Here is a 12,756-nt window from a genome sequence, read left to right as displayed (position 1 = left end):
CTGGCGAGGGTCTTCCGGGGCGGGTGGCGCGTGCCGCGCCCTTGCATACCCTCTGGTGCGGCCCCTGTTTGGGCAATCCCCGTGAGGCAGGGTGTCGGGGCCACAATAGGGGGCCACATCCCGGCGGGGCGGTCTGGCTTGGCCTCTGGAGGGGGCCCTGGCTTTAAAGAACTGAAGCTCGTGGCGCGGGCGGCATCAGCATCTGGGGCGCCCGGGGGAGCTGGGCTGGGGTGCCTGGGGACCGGCGGGGGGACTCCCAGCGGCCCCCTGGTGCCTTATGCGGCTTGGGGTGTGGTCGTCCGCCCTGGGCGGGCTGCTCCTGGTGCTGCATCCGTTCCGGGTCCTCCTGGCCTGGGGTCGGGTCCCTGCTGGCTCTGGGCTCTGGTCGTCTGCTGGGCGTGGGCTTCGGCTCCTCCGCTGGGGTCTCGGGCGGGGAGTTCTCTGGGCCCTCCCCTCGGGGGCTGGGTGCGGGGGTGTGGGTGGTGGGGGGGGGGGGCTGGGGGGCCTGGGGGTTGGGGGTTGGGATCGGTGGCGTGGTGCGCTGGGTCCTTGGCTCTTTGGGGCCTTCTCGGGTGTGTATGGGGGGGCAATGGCTGCCTCTCGGCTTGGGATCTTGGGGGCGTTCGGGGGGCTGCTTGGCCGTGGGGTGGTCGCCTGGGGCCCCTACATTTCCCGCTCTTTCTGCTGGCCCGACTGCTTCTTCGGGCCCGGGGGCGGCCCATGGGTTTTGCAGTAGCGGTTCTTGGAATCACATTTGTCATGGACGCACCGGCCTCGGGCTGTGGGATAACACTCTTACTGGGCTCAACCATAGACACGTTGTTCCCAAATACCTGTTTTATGTAACTTCCACTCACTTCCTCCTCTGCTCACAGCCACCACCATTATTCCTAAGCCGCACACTGGTTACCAAACTGGCTTGATAACACAACAATAAGCACAATATACACTACCACAATTTCACATCGCATCACTTGTAACTTATTGACTATTCCCCACCCACTCGTTTTCCTATCTTGTATCCCTCCTCCCTGTTAACTCCCCCCCCCACCCCCCTCACCCTGGTGTAACACTGCCCTCTCTTTTTTACATCCTCCCTTTAAGTATTTACCATTCCCTAGGGAGGGCTGGTGATGGTCACAATTATGCAATGAAATAAATTCATTTATTTAATTGCAATAATAAAATATGCATTGCTGTTAAAAGAATGCACTTCTTGTAGTGTTAACCTTCAACAGCATGTGCAGACAAGGTAAAAAAAAACAAAAAAAAACAAAAAAAAACAAAAGGAAAGGTCTGAAGGAGTTGAAAAGATCTGATGCAGTGGAAGATGTACACATGTATGTAAATTTAAAGAAGTGCACAAGGGTGCAACAATCGCCCCATCTCTTGTGTTAACGACATATTGCCACACGGGGGTGCTTTTGTGTCTAAAAATGTGACCTTACAGGCTTTCAGTATGTAAGCTGTGTTTTAGAATGTTTTGATATACAGTATACTGTATTTATATTGTACTATATGATGCATGGTGTCACACCGGCCAGCGTCAGATCAGTTCAGAGGTGCTTGTGTTTTCACTTTGAATCTTTTATAACCTTTCTTAAAGGGATCCTCCACTGTTTTTACAAATGTGGCCTAAAACCTTTGAAATGTCCTTATTAGAAAATCTATGCCTAACAACACATTATTTTGCACCATATTTGTTTTATTAACTTTTGAAAATGATACTAGTTTAGCCTGCGTGCCGCCATGTTGAAATGACGTCAATGATGATGGCAATCGGCCCTTTTAGTCCATTGAGTTCTATAGGAGGTGAAACATTCAGGATCATTTAGCAGCTTTTTCAGTCAAAATGACAACCGCTGTGGCTACAATAGTAGTTTACCACCACTAAGTAGGGATGTAACGATTCACTCAACTCCCGATACGATTCGATTCACGATACTGGGTTCACGATACTGGGTTCACGATACGATTCTCTCACGATTTTTTCATTTACAAAATGGGACTGTAGACAAATTTTTTTTTTTGAGAAAAAAACTAGAAAATACTGTATTATTTTCCTTTTATTTTTCATTGTCAAAAGAATTCCTTGATAAACTATTCAAAACAATGCAATTTAACTAAAAATAAATCTTGAATTAAATAAATAAAGGAATAATACAAATGAAAATGAAGCCTATTAATTTAAATTCTGGTTCTATAATAAACAATGCAAAACTGCATAATAGTTCTTTTTCTTTTAAAAGTGCAACTGAAAATGTATTTTGTGCCTTAACAATTGGACTTTAAAAAAAAAAAAACCATCATTGCACTGATTTATGTCATATTTGTTTGGACCAGCAGAGGGCGCTGGTAACCCAGTGGTCGGTTGGCATGCAGATATCTTGCAGTGAAGAAGAGAAGCTATGCTAGCAGACAGAGCTAATAGAAAAACGTGACTTTTACAGATATTCAAGTAATATTACAGATATTCTTTCGGTGCTAAAGGGGCAATGAATCATTTATTAACATATTTAAGAGTAGAAGGCAGCCAGAAAGAAAGTATTAGCAGACTCAGCCCGCCGCCAACACTTCCGGATAGCGCCCTCTGCTGGTTAAAAAAAGTACTGCGATTCAATTGTCAGAAAATCGATATCAACCGTGATACCTATGAATCGATTTTTAACTGCCTTACGATTAATTGTTACATCCCCACCACTAAGTGTGGAGTGAAAGAATAATGCCTTAATTCTGTAAAGCAACTTTGAGTGTCTATGATAAAGCGCTATAACTAAAATTGATACATTATTAATAAGGACATTTCAAAGGTTTTAGGCCACATTTGTAAAAACATTGGAGGATCCCTTTAAACTGCCCTCGACCCAGAACCCAGTCTGGAATAACACCTTTATCATCTGGTCCCCTGACCCAAGTGCCACGGAGCCTCACGAAAGTTAGCCTTGTTTTTAGCCACCATCTGGCTAACAGCTGGAATAGTTACTGTGACCCAGTAACAAGACCTCCTGAGTCATATAATTTCCACACCGGGCCCACTTGCTGGGCCCTCGTAGGTAAGTTCCGCTGCTGTTCGTCAGATTCCACGTTTTAAAGAGTGTGATCACACCATTTCAACACTGTGGGCTACGAGGAGGAGCCCATGCGTGTAAGTCTTTTTTTTTTTAGAAAAAGGCTGTTTTCTCAGCTTTTTGCGCTGAAACTAAAGATTTGTGTAAAACTTGCTCTATTCAACAGCTGATTACAAAAGAACAAAACGAGCCAGAAACAAATATTTTTTTTTTTCAATCTTTCAGAATCTGGTGTCAGATTTCAGACAGCCATAGTAGAAAATATTCTGTGGGTTTTTAAACTCAATCAAAATGCTCAAAAACGTCTGGCACTGAGGGGGGTAGAAAATCTGAAAATGGCTGGCACTGAATGAGTTAACATCCCTGCAATATTTTGTATCAGTTTATAGGCCCCCAAAACCCTGAACTGTTTTGATTGAGGGGTTTTCAGAGTTTTTAACAATTATTTTTAACCAATTTGACATGATTCTTGTAGCTTATGATTTTCATATACTGTGCATGTAGATAACCTTTTAGATCCTTTTGCTAGGAACTTTTTAAATGTTCTTAATTTCATAGATTTTACACAGCACATCATGCAGCCGACTCATGACAGGGGACACACTCTAAACCTGGTCATTACCCATGGCCTGTCCACGGGTGTGTCCTCTGTTGTTGACTTGGCTGTCTCTGACCACTATTGCGTGTTTTTTAATATCACTACTGTTATCCAATGGAAGACCTCAGTGAGAACCGTGAAGAAGCGCTACATCACATCTGAAGTGGCTGCAAACTTTAGGGAGCTTTTAACCAAATATCCACCACCTGTTTTACCTGCCCCTTGCAATCTTTTTTTTTTTGCGTCTATTTCATTCTCGTTTGTTCATTTTATCATGTATCACATCTTATTTTTATTGTCCTTAATTAGTTCTTTTCTCATCCAGTGATTCCTCATGGAGCCCTCTGGATCTCCTGGTCCAGAGGGCTCCTGTGATGGTGTATTCTTATTGGAGTCTCTGTGGCCGCCATGGACGTGCCATTGTCATCATTGTGTTTTTATTTTGATCCTGTGTGCCGTTCTGTGAATGTTGGACTGTCTTTTTGGGGGGTGGGTGTTTTGTTCTTTTTCTTAACTATATAAAGCACTTTGAGCTGCATTTTCTTTGTCGTAAAAGTGCTTTAAAATGTATTATTATTATTATTATTATTATTATTATGATTATAATTATCATTATTATTTTTATTACAAGCAAGATAACCTCTTTGCGTAATCTTATGTCATATTGGATATGCAATCATCACACAATCTCGACTGAACTTGTGTTATTTGAGTATTACAATTCTTTAAGGCAGGGGTTCTCAAACCTTTCAGCCCGCGACCCAAAAAATAAAGGTTCCAGAGACCGGAGACCACCACTGTACCTGAGGGTGGTTGAACACAGACATGAACATTGAAGAACAGTCATGTGGAGACAGGGCCATCTATAAGGGGGGATAAAGGGGGGAGATTTTTGGGGCCCATTCATAAAGTCAGTAAACTGATGGTCCATTGTTCTTGGAATCTGTGATAACCACCAACTGAATAATATCTATTGTTACTCAGGATACACTGTAATTATCTTAAAGATGTGAATCCTTGTTTTAATCAGAAATAAAATGGGTGGAAAAATCGCCAAAAATGGTGGAAAAGGTGCTAAAAAGGGTTCAAAGTTTACATTTTGGCTTAAAAGTGGCAGAAATGGGGGGAAAGTAGAGACAAATGGTTTAAACTGGCAAATAATGGGCAGAACAAATTGTGAATGTGGTTAAATTGGCCAAAATAAGCATGAAATATGGTGAAAAGAGGTTAAACGTGACATTATTGGGTCAACATATTTGACATCAGGTGGGAAAAGTGGTGTACTGAAAACGTCTTGCCAGTGGAAAAAATGTGTAGAAAAGGCATTGACATTTGATGGAGAAGTGGCAGAAACAGGAGCAATTTCACAAAAAAGGTTTTTTAAAAGGAGCAAATTTATGTCAAGAAAAAGTATTGAAAATAGGTCAAAATATAGCAAGTTTGGTGTAGTTGCAGAAAACGGGTAAAAATAAGCAAAAATCGGCTCAAATTGTTAAAAAAATATTCAGTTACTTGCAGGCTTCTGGCGACGCCCTCCCAGTGTCTCACAACTCCAAATGGGATCCCGACCCCAAGGTTGAGAACCCCTGCTTTAGGGTTACGGTTCATCCGCCCATCCATCCATCCATGCATGCAACCAACAGAGAGAAAACATCTAGTTTCACCATGTGGTACAATGAAATAATAAATTTGGCATTTAAAATGCATGGGAAATGAAAATTCTGTACATGCCTGTTATAAACCGTGAACCGTGAATTTTTTTTTTAACATATAATAAATTATAATGAAGGTTAAGGAGAGACGCAGAGACTTGGAACACGGTTGGTATGTGTCCACGTGGATTCTCAGTCTGTGGAACCAGGCAGATGTGAACGTGTAAGGGCAGGATATTGAATATGCTGTTCTCCCTGATGAAAAGGCAACTTTGAATGATGTTTCTTTAAAGCTTTTTTAGAACTAGTGTAGCTTTCCGTAATATACAGTATTTTCTGTCAGTATACATGTTTCTGATCAGGGTTACACAGTTCAGAGGCATATAAAGAGCAGCAGACACACACAAATTCAACTTGTGGGTTATTTTCAAGACCGTACACTGACGATCTTCATTGTCTTAATTAATCAATACATATTGAATTCAGTCTTAATGAAATTAACAAAAAATTGAGGTTCTGAAAAATTTCTCAAAGGTTTTGTAAAGGTTTTTTCTTTTTAGTTTGTATGTTATAAAATCATGCTGTGATAGCCATAAATCAGTGTTTCCAAAAATGTATTACCCCATGTACACCGTAACCTTTATTTCTGATTGCAACTACCCCATAGCCCATGTTATGCATTATTTATTTGTGTTTACAGGCTCGTCTAAACTCTTTCCTGTGTCTCGTTCAACATTAACCTTGAATTTAGGCCTTTTTATGAATTTATTTCTGATGTTTTTGCTCTTTTTAGTATTTGAACCTTACCTTTTGTTGTATTTTAAAGAGTTCTTCCACCTATTATTATTAATGGATGAGAAAAAAGTCTGTTTGCATGTAAAGAAAAAATAAACTGACAAATACCTCCTGAAAGGTGTTCAAGTACCTCTAGAAGTTTGGGAACCATTGGAATAAATTAAGGAAAATGTCAAATTTGGTATTTTTCATTTTCAACCTGAAACATGTAACAATCTAACTATTTTCCATCGGATGGTTTACAGTGTAAATGATTTTGGTCGGTCTCTAGGTCAGTGTTGTGTCTGCAGTGGTGACGTGGGAGCAGGAACAACATAACCATCCCATGGCCTGAGATTAGAGAGAGTCTGATACCACACTGTCTGCTATGTCTGGCTCTCTGAGGTGAGCCATTGTCATTTTGCACCCAGTGTGTAACAGTTCATGCAATCAAATGCTTTAGTGTGGCAACACAATGTGGGGAGTGAGGGACTGTGGGTCAGAGAGAAGTCATGTAAGGAAATGACTTTGCCTTTGTACACTCTAGTATAGTGATTCTCTCTTATTTCTACTACGTAGCATAATGGTGGAATGAATGAGCCATAACGCACATTTTAAAGAATCTAACTATGTAAATACGTGGAATTGGAATATCAGCATTTCCTGAAGAAAATGAAAGTGAGGATGCAGGTGCTGGTCCGCGTCATACTGCATTAGCTTAACATTAGCATCAGTTAGCATTAGCATTAGTATTAGCATTAATTCAATTCAATTCAACTTTATTTATACTGTAAAGTGCAAATTACACCAAAGTCATCTCAGTGCATTTAACAAAACCCAACAAGATCAACATGAACAAGCATTTAGAGACAGGTGGCAGCTCTCTGCTTCAACTGCATTAGCTTAACATTAGCATCAATTAACATTAGCATTAACATTAGCATTAACATTGGTTAGCATTAGCCCTCACTAGCATCATCTAGCATTAATATAGCATTAGCACTAACCTAGCATTTACAGTAGCCTAGCATTAGCATTAATCTAGTGTTAGCATTGGCCTAGTGTCAGCATTAACCTAATGTTAGCATTAACCTAGCATTAGCATTGGCCTAGCGTTAGCATAAACCTAGCATTAACCAAGTGTTAGCATTAACCAAGCATTAGCATTAGCCTAACATTAGCATTAGCCTAACATTACTTTTAGCTTATCATTGGCATTAACCTAGCATTAGCACTAACCCAGCTTTAGCACTAACCTAGCATTAGCTGAAAATTAGCAATAAGGTTGAAAAAGGCTGAAATTGGTTAAAAGGTTGAGAAAAGATGAAATGGGTTGAAAAGATTGAAAACAATTAAAAAAGTTGAAATGAGTTGAAATGGGTTGAAGGTAGTAGCTGAACATGGTAAAGTTTGGTGGTCAAAATCGGTTGAAGAATGGCTGAGCAAAGGAGGAGGGGCGGAGTTACACACACTGTTTTTGTCACGCAGCACAGGAGATGCCTTCGTGGAGCATAAGGTTAGAAACTAAACCAAAATTAAGAAAACTAAACAATTTTTCATTGAACAATACAGGACAACATTGATTTATGTAATTTGGGTATAAAGCAGACATAGGCAACTGGCGGCCCGGGGGCCACATGCAGCACTCGGTCTAATTTTATGCTGCCCCCAAAGTAAATGTACAAAATGACAAAAAATAACACAAAACAAGAGTGAGAATACATTTAAAAAATACATCATTTCAGGAAAATACAGTAAAAGACACAGAAAATACACACAAAACTACTACAAAAATAAACAAAACAACAACAGTAATACACAAAATTACTCAGAAAAATGACTCTGCAAACTCACAGTACTAACAAACAAGCAAAACGAGAATAGAAATACACAAAAAATACTCCAAAAAATGCAAAATGGCAGCACAAGTACACAGGGTGACTGCAAAAAACATATATTATACAGGAAAAATACACAAAAGGACTACATGTATAAAATGCCTCACAACGAGTTAGTCAACAACAAACATATACAGAATGACAGAAAAATACACAAATTGCTATAAAAACGTTCTGTTCTTTCCTGTATAAATGCTCAGATTGGTCATTATTCTAAATGCTGACATGAATGTTGATCATGTGGCCCTCCGATCAAACAAACACATTTTTATTGCCCCGCTGAGATAAAAGTTGCCTACCTCTGGTCTAAAGCATCAAAAAGTAATGAGATAACAAACAGTAAGGTCTTTGACCTGCTTTCTGTGACGTGACTTGCAATAATACATGTTATGAATTGGCACTATGCAAATAAAGATTGATTAGTGAACTTATGTTGTGACGCAATGGCCTCTTTCAATGGCAAAATAAAAAAAATTAAAAACGGGAATCAACAGAAAAACGTTCATTTGTAGTTCTAAACATTTTTAGGGTGTTTTTTACTCACACTTCGTCTCTCTCATGAGGTTATTCTTCTCCTGCAGCGTCCATTACAATTACATGCAAATGGCCAATTAATCAAATTAGGCAATGACATCATTTCCCCTGTGCTGGAGGCCTCAAAACCTGCCACTAACAGCTACATTAAACAACACTAACCATAAACACACACGCACGCACGCACACACACACACAACAAGCACCCTTGCAGTAAGAAATGTTAAATGCTAAATAAATAGTTTTATTTGTATGAATGTATGTCTTTTATCAGACTGTACCCTAACCGCCGCTGTAGCCAAAGTCTCACTCTGAAATGAATTCAAAACTTGAGGGCCCTGCGACAACCTCGGCCCACAATGGCAGGCGTGGTGAGGAACAGGACAGCCTCCTAGGGAACTGTATCGTTGTCACACAGAATATTATGGAGAATTATGGACAACAGCTCTATTAACTGTTGTACGACTCTGTCCGTACACTTGGTGAGTAGTTCATCTTTCTTTTTAAGCCAGTTAGAAAGGCGACAAATCTCTTCCCGTAGTTTGGTTATTTCTTTGTTGGCATTTATTAGTAAAATGTCTTTCTCTGACGGAAACTGAGGAGCAGCGCCTCGACCGTCTCTAGATGCGGCCATCTTAGTGACGTCTGTCTATCACAGCAGCTAACTATCACAGCAGCTAATTATAACAGCAACTAGCTAAAACAGCAGATAACTATCACAGCAGCTAATGATCGCAGAAGCTAATTATAACAGCAACTAGCTAAAACAGCAGATAACTATCACAGCAGCTAACGATCGCAGAAGCTAATTATAACAGCAACTAGCTAAAACAGCAGATAACTATCACAGCAGCTAGCTAAAACAGCAACTAACTCTCACAACAGCAGATAACTATCACAGCAGCTAGCTAAAACAGCAGCTAACTATAACAGCAACTAGCTTTAACAGCAGCTAACTATAACAGCAGCTAACTATAACAGCAGCTAACTATAACAGCAGATAGCTATAACAGCAGCTAATCATAGCAGCAGCTAACTATAACAGCAGCTAGCTATAACAGCAGCGAGGTATAGCAGCAGCTAACTATAACAGCAGCTAACTATAACAGCAGCTAGCTATAACAGCAGCTAATTATAGCAGCAGCTAACTAGAACAGCAGCTAGCTATAACAGCAGCGAATTATAGCAGCAGCTAACTATAACAGCAGCTAACTATAACAGCAGCTAATTATAGCAGCAGCTAACTATAATCAATCATGCACGGTTTCACAGGCAAGCCAGGTAAGTCCAATCTTGTAGCAATATACCCCAAAAAAGTGGAATATAGCATTCCTTCACCATCAGCTACGTAGCATTTCAAGGTGAATGTCTCAGATTCCAATGATTTTTTGGTGGATTGTAGAGAGACACTGAGCAGGGAGATGCAGTGGCAGCAATTATTTAGTAATAAGTCATCTTTTTATTGATTCAAATTTGACTCCAGATTTAACGTCTTTATGAGTCAGTGGTAATTAACACAGATTATTATGACAAGCCCCGGCAGGAAAACGATCAAAAAAATTATTTGAAAACATCCAAGAAAAGAAGAGACCTTCTGTTTCAATATCACTGTTACAAAATCCTAGTGTTATCAGCATGTAAAGCTGATAACAAGCTGAAACTGTAAGTGTTAGGAATCATATTGTTGCACTATCTACCTCAATAACTTTTAAAAAAATTGAATAATAACAATCAAGGGGAAATATTCTGATCAGATAAAATTGGAATCTCAAAACAATTTGAGATTTGAAATGACTGCAGTGATGTGATAAATGCATGGAGAAATTGCAATCCTCTAAATATTGTGGAGTTTCGTTGAATTTGTGTATTTAGAAGGGCTGAGATATCTTCGTCATTTACACAACAATTTTTTACTTTCTCCTGCAGGCTGAATTGGATGGTCTAAATGGCTGGATTTGGGCCTCGGGCCTTGAGTTTAATACATGTGCACTAGACCAATTGTCACCCCGCTGTGGCACGTGGAATTCTGAGTGATCTCCCATCCAAGCACCAACCAGGCCTGGCTTTGCAGATCTGATGAGATCGGGCAATGATAGGCTGGTATGGAAAGACTTTCACTTAATTCTTGGAGGCACTGCTGAATATTAGGTTTTGGGCACAACTTCCTGTGTGACAGAGGAGGAAGGCATTATACAGTAAAACCCCTTGCATTTAGTGTTGAGTACATTCAATATGTGCAGTGACGTGCCATCAGGGTAGGCAGTGCCTACCCAAGGGTGAATTGATATTTTGATTATTTGTTTTAATTATAATATAATTATAAATTATTTATTTTTCCATTTCCAAAAGCCTACAGTACCTATAAGTTTGAAAGTGTCCGCATTTTGTGCGTTTCATAGCCCAAATTAATAAACAGCACTATTTCCTGGAACAGCTGCATAGTCTCACTCCGCTGTAAGGCAGAGGGAGGCCACGCCCCCTCCCAAAGGCACGTTGTTCCTCTGTCTCTGTTCCCATTCCGTGTTTTTACGTGTTTGCGCATGCGCAGCCAGGTCCCCAAGATGACAACCATTTACGTCCAAAGGCAGCGTAGAGAGCTGCCTTTGGACGTAACCGTGCTATGCTAAATGCTATACGTAAGTTCACAGTACATTAGTGAATTGATGCCATGCGACCGCTGCTGCTACGTTCTCTCGCTCGTGGGCGGGACAACGCTACAGGCAGGATGACAGCGCCAGAGATGATAGAGAAACTTTTTTTGAGGAAAAATGACAGCTTTTAAAAGATGGGAGACCAACACCTGAGTTACCAGACCTTCAGCAAAGGTAAGGCCAGAAAATGTTTTGTACTTTTCACAGTGAATGGAACAAAAGGAAGGATTGGCTATGTGGATGCGCCTCAATGAGGTTGCTCCGAGTTGTTGTTGTTGTCTTTTTCTCCGTGTTTCTGTGTTTCCAACACAAACAATGAATGCGCTGCGTGTCATGAGATATATCTTGTTGGGAGAGTATGGAGGCTTTATTAAATAATTGTTTATGTTTCGTTAATGGTGTTTTATAATGTTGATTTTGTTAGACGGCTAAATGCTTGTTCATGTGGATCTTGTTGGGTTTTTTCCTTTTTTATTATGAATTTTATAATTTGATAAGCGCATTGAGATTACTTTGTTGGAAATTGCTTCACACAAATAAATTTGATTTGAATTGAATTAACACTTGCCAGCAGAAACATATGAAATTGTCATTGGTGGTCTCAATTTGCAACGTGCCTACCCAACCCTAGTGGTCACGGCACGTCACTTAATATGTGAACATACTGTATGTACATTCATTTGTTTTCTCTTAGAATGAAATGAAAAGCCCACAGCTTATTATTTAAGGGACTTTTATGAATATAATAAATCTGTGGCTTATTTGAATGCATGAGAGACTCTTAAAACAGTCAAATTGAAACAATCTGTTGATAATGAGCAGGAAGAATGAGATTCAAATGTGCTCAGGCAACACTTATACTCTTATCTTAAAGTGCGTGCTGTATCGTAATGCATGATAACAAACAGTGCACAAGAAATACATGCCAACAATTCCATGTGTAGCAACAAACAAACAAAGAAACAAAAGCAAGCTGCTATCTGGATCAGAACTTTAACAAAGGCGTTTCTGTCTCGTATTTAAGAGTTAATACAAAAATTATGTCCATGATCTGGGCATTTTCCAAGGCTCAAATTGCATATGTGACTTCATTTTAAGTTAAGTGTCACCCAATTATCACACCTCATTGACATTTTTCCATAAAACAGCAATCCAACACAGACTCTAACCAGAGTTAATTAAACCTTCACGCCACTGCCTCGGCAACAACACTACAAAAGCGTTTTGTAGAAATAGGTGCTCCCAAACACATTGAGGAGATTTTGACAAATAAAAATAAAATCATCACAGATGTTTTCATTCAGTACGAGCACCCATGTAGTCATTAAATTGACTTGCAATGCGCTAAGTTGTGGGTGTCTTTTTATTCCCTTTCCTTAGAAGCTGTCCCAGAAGTCATACGGAGGAAGCAAGAACAACTTAACAAGAATAATTAGGAAACACTAGCATTTACACAATTTCCTGCTGATTTGTTGTTGATAATCAGATGAAAAACAGCACTGCTGTGTGGCTGTGAGTTTGTCTGGATTTTGGGATGTAGGAACCTATTGTTTCTGCTTGTATTATTGTTCCACGGTTCCC

Source organism: Gouania willdenowi, chromosome 4 (assembly GCF_900634775.1).
Source record: "Gouania willdenowi chromosome 4, fGouWil2.1, whole genome shotgun sequence".
Classification (NCBI taxonomy): Eukaryota; Metazoa; Chordata; class Actinopteri; order Blenniiformes; family Gobiesocidae; genus Gouania; species Gouania willdenowi.
Note: the sequence above shows the minus strand (reverse complement) of the source record.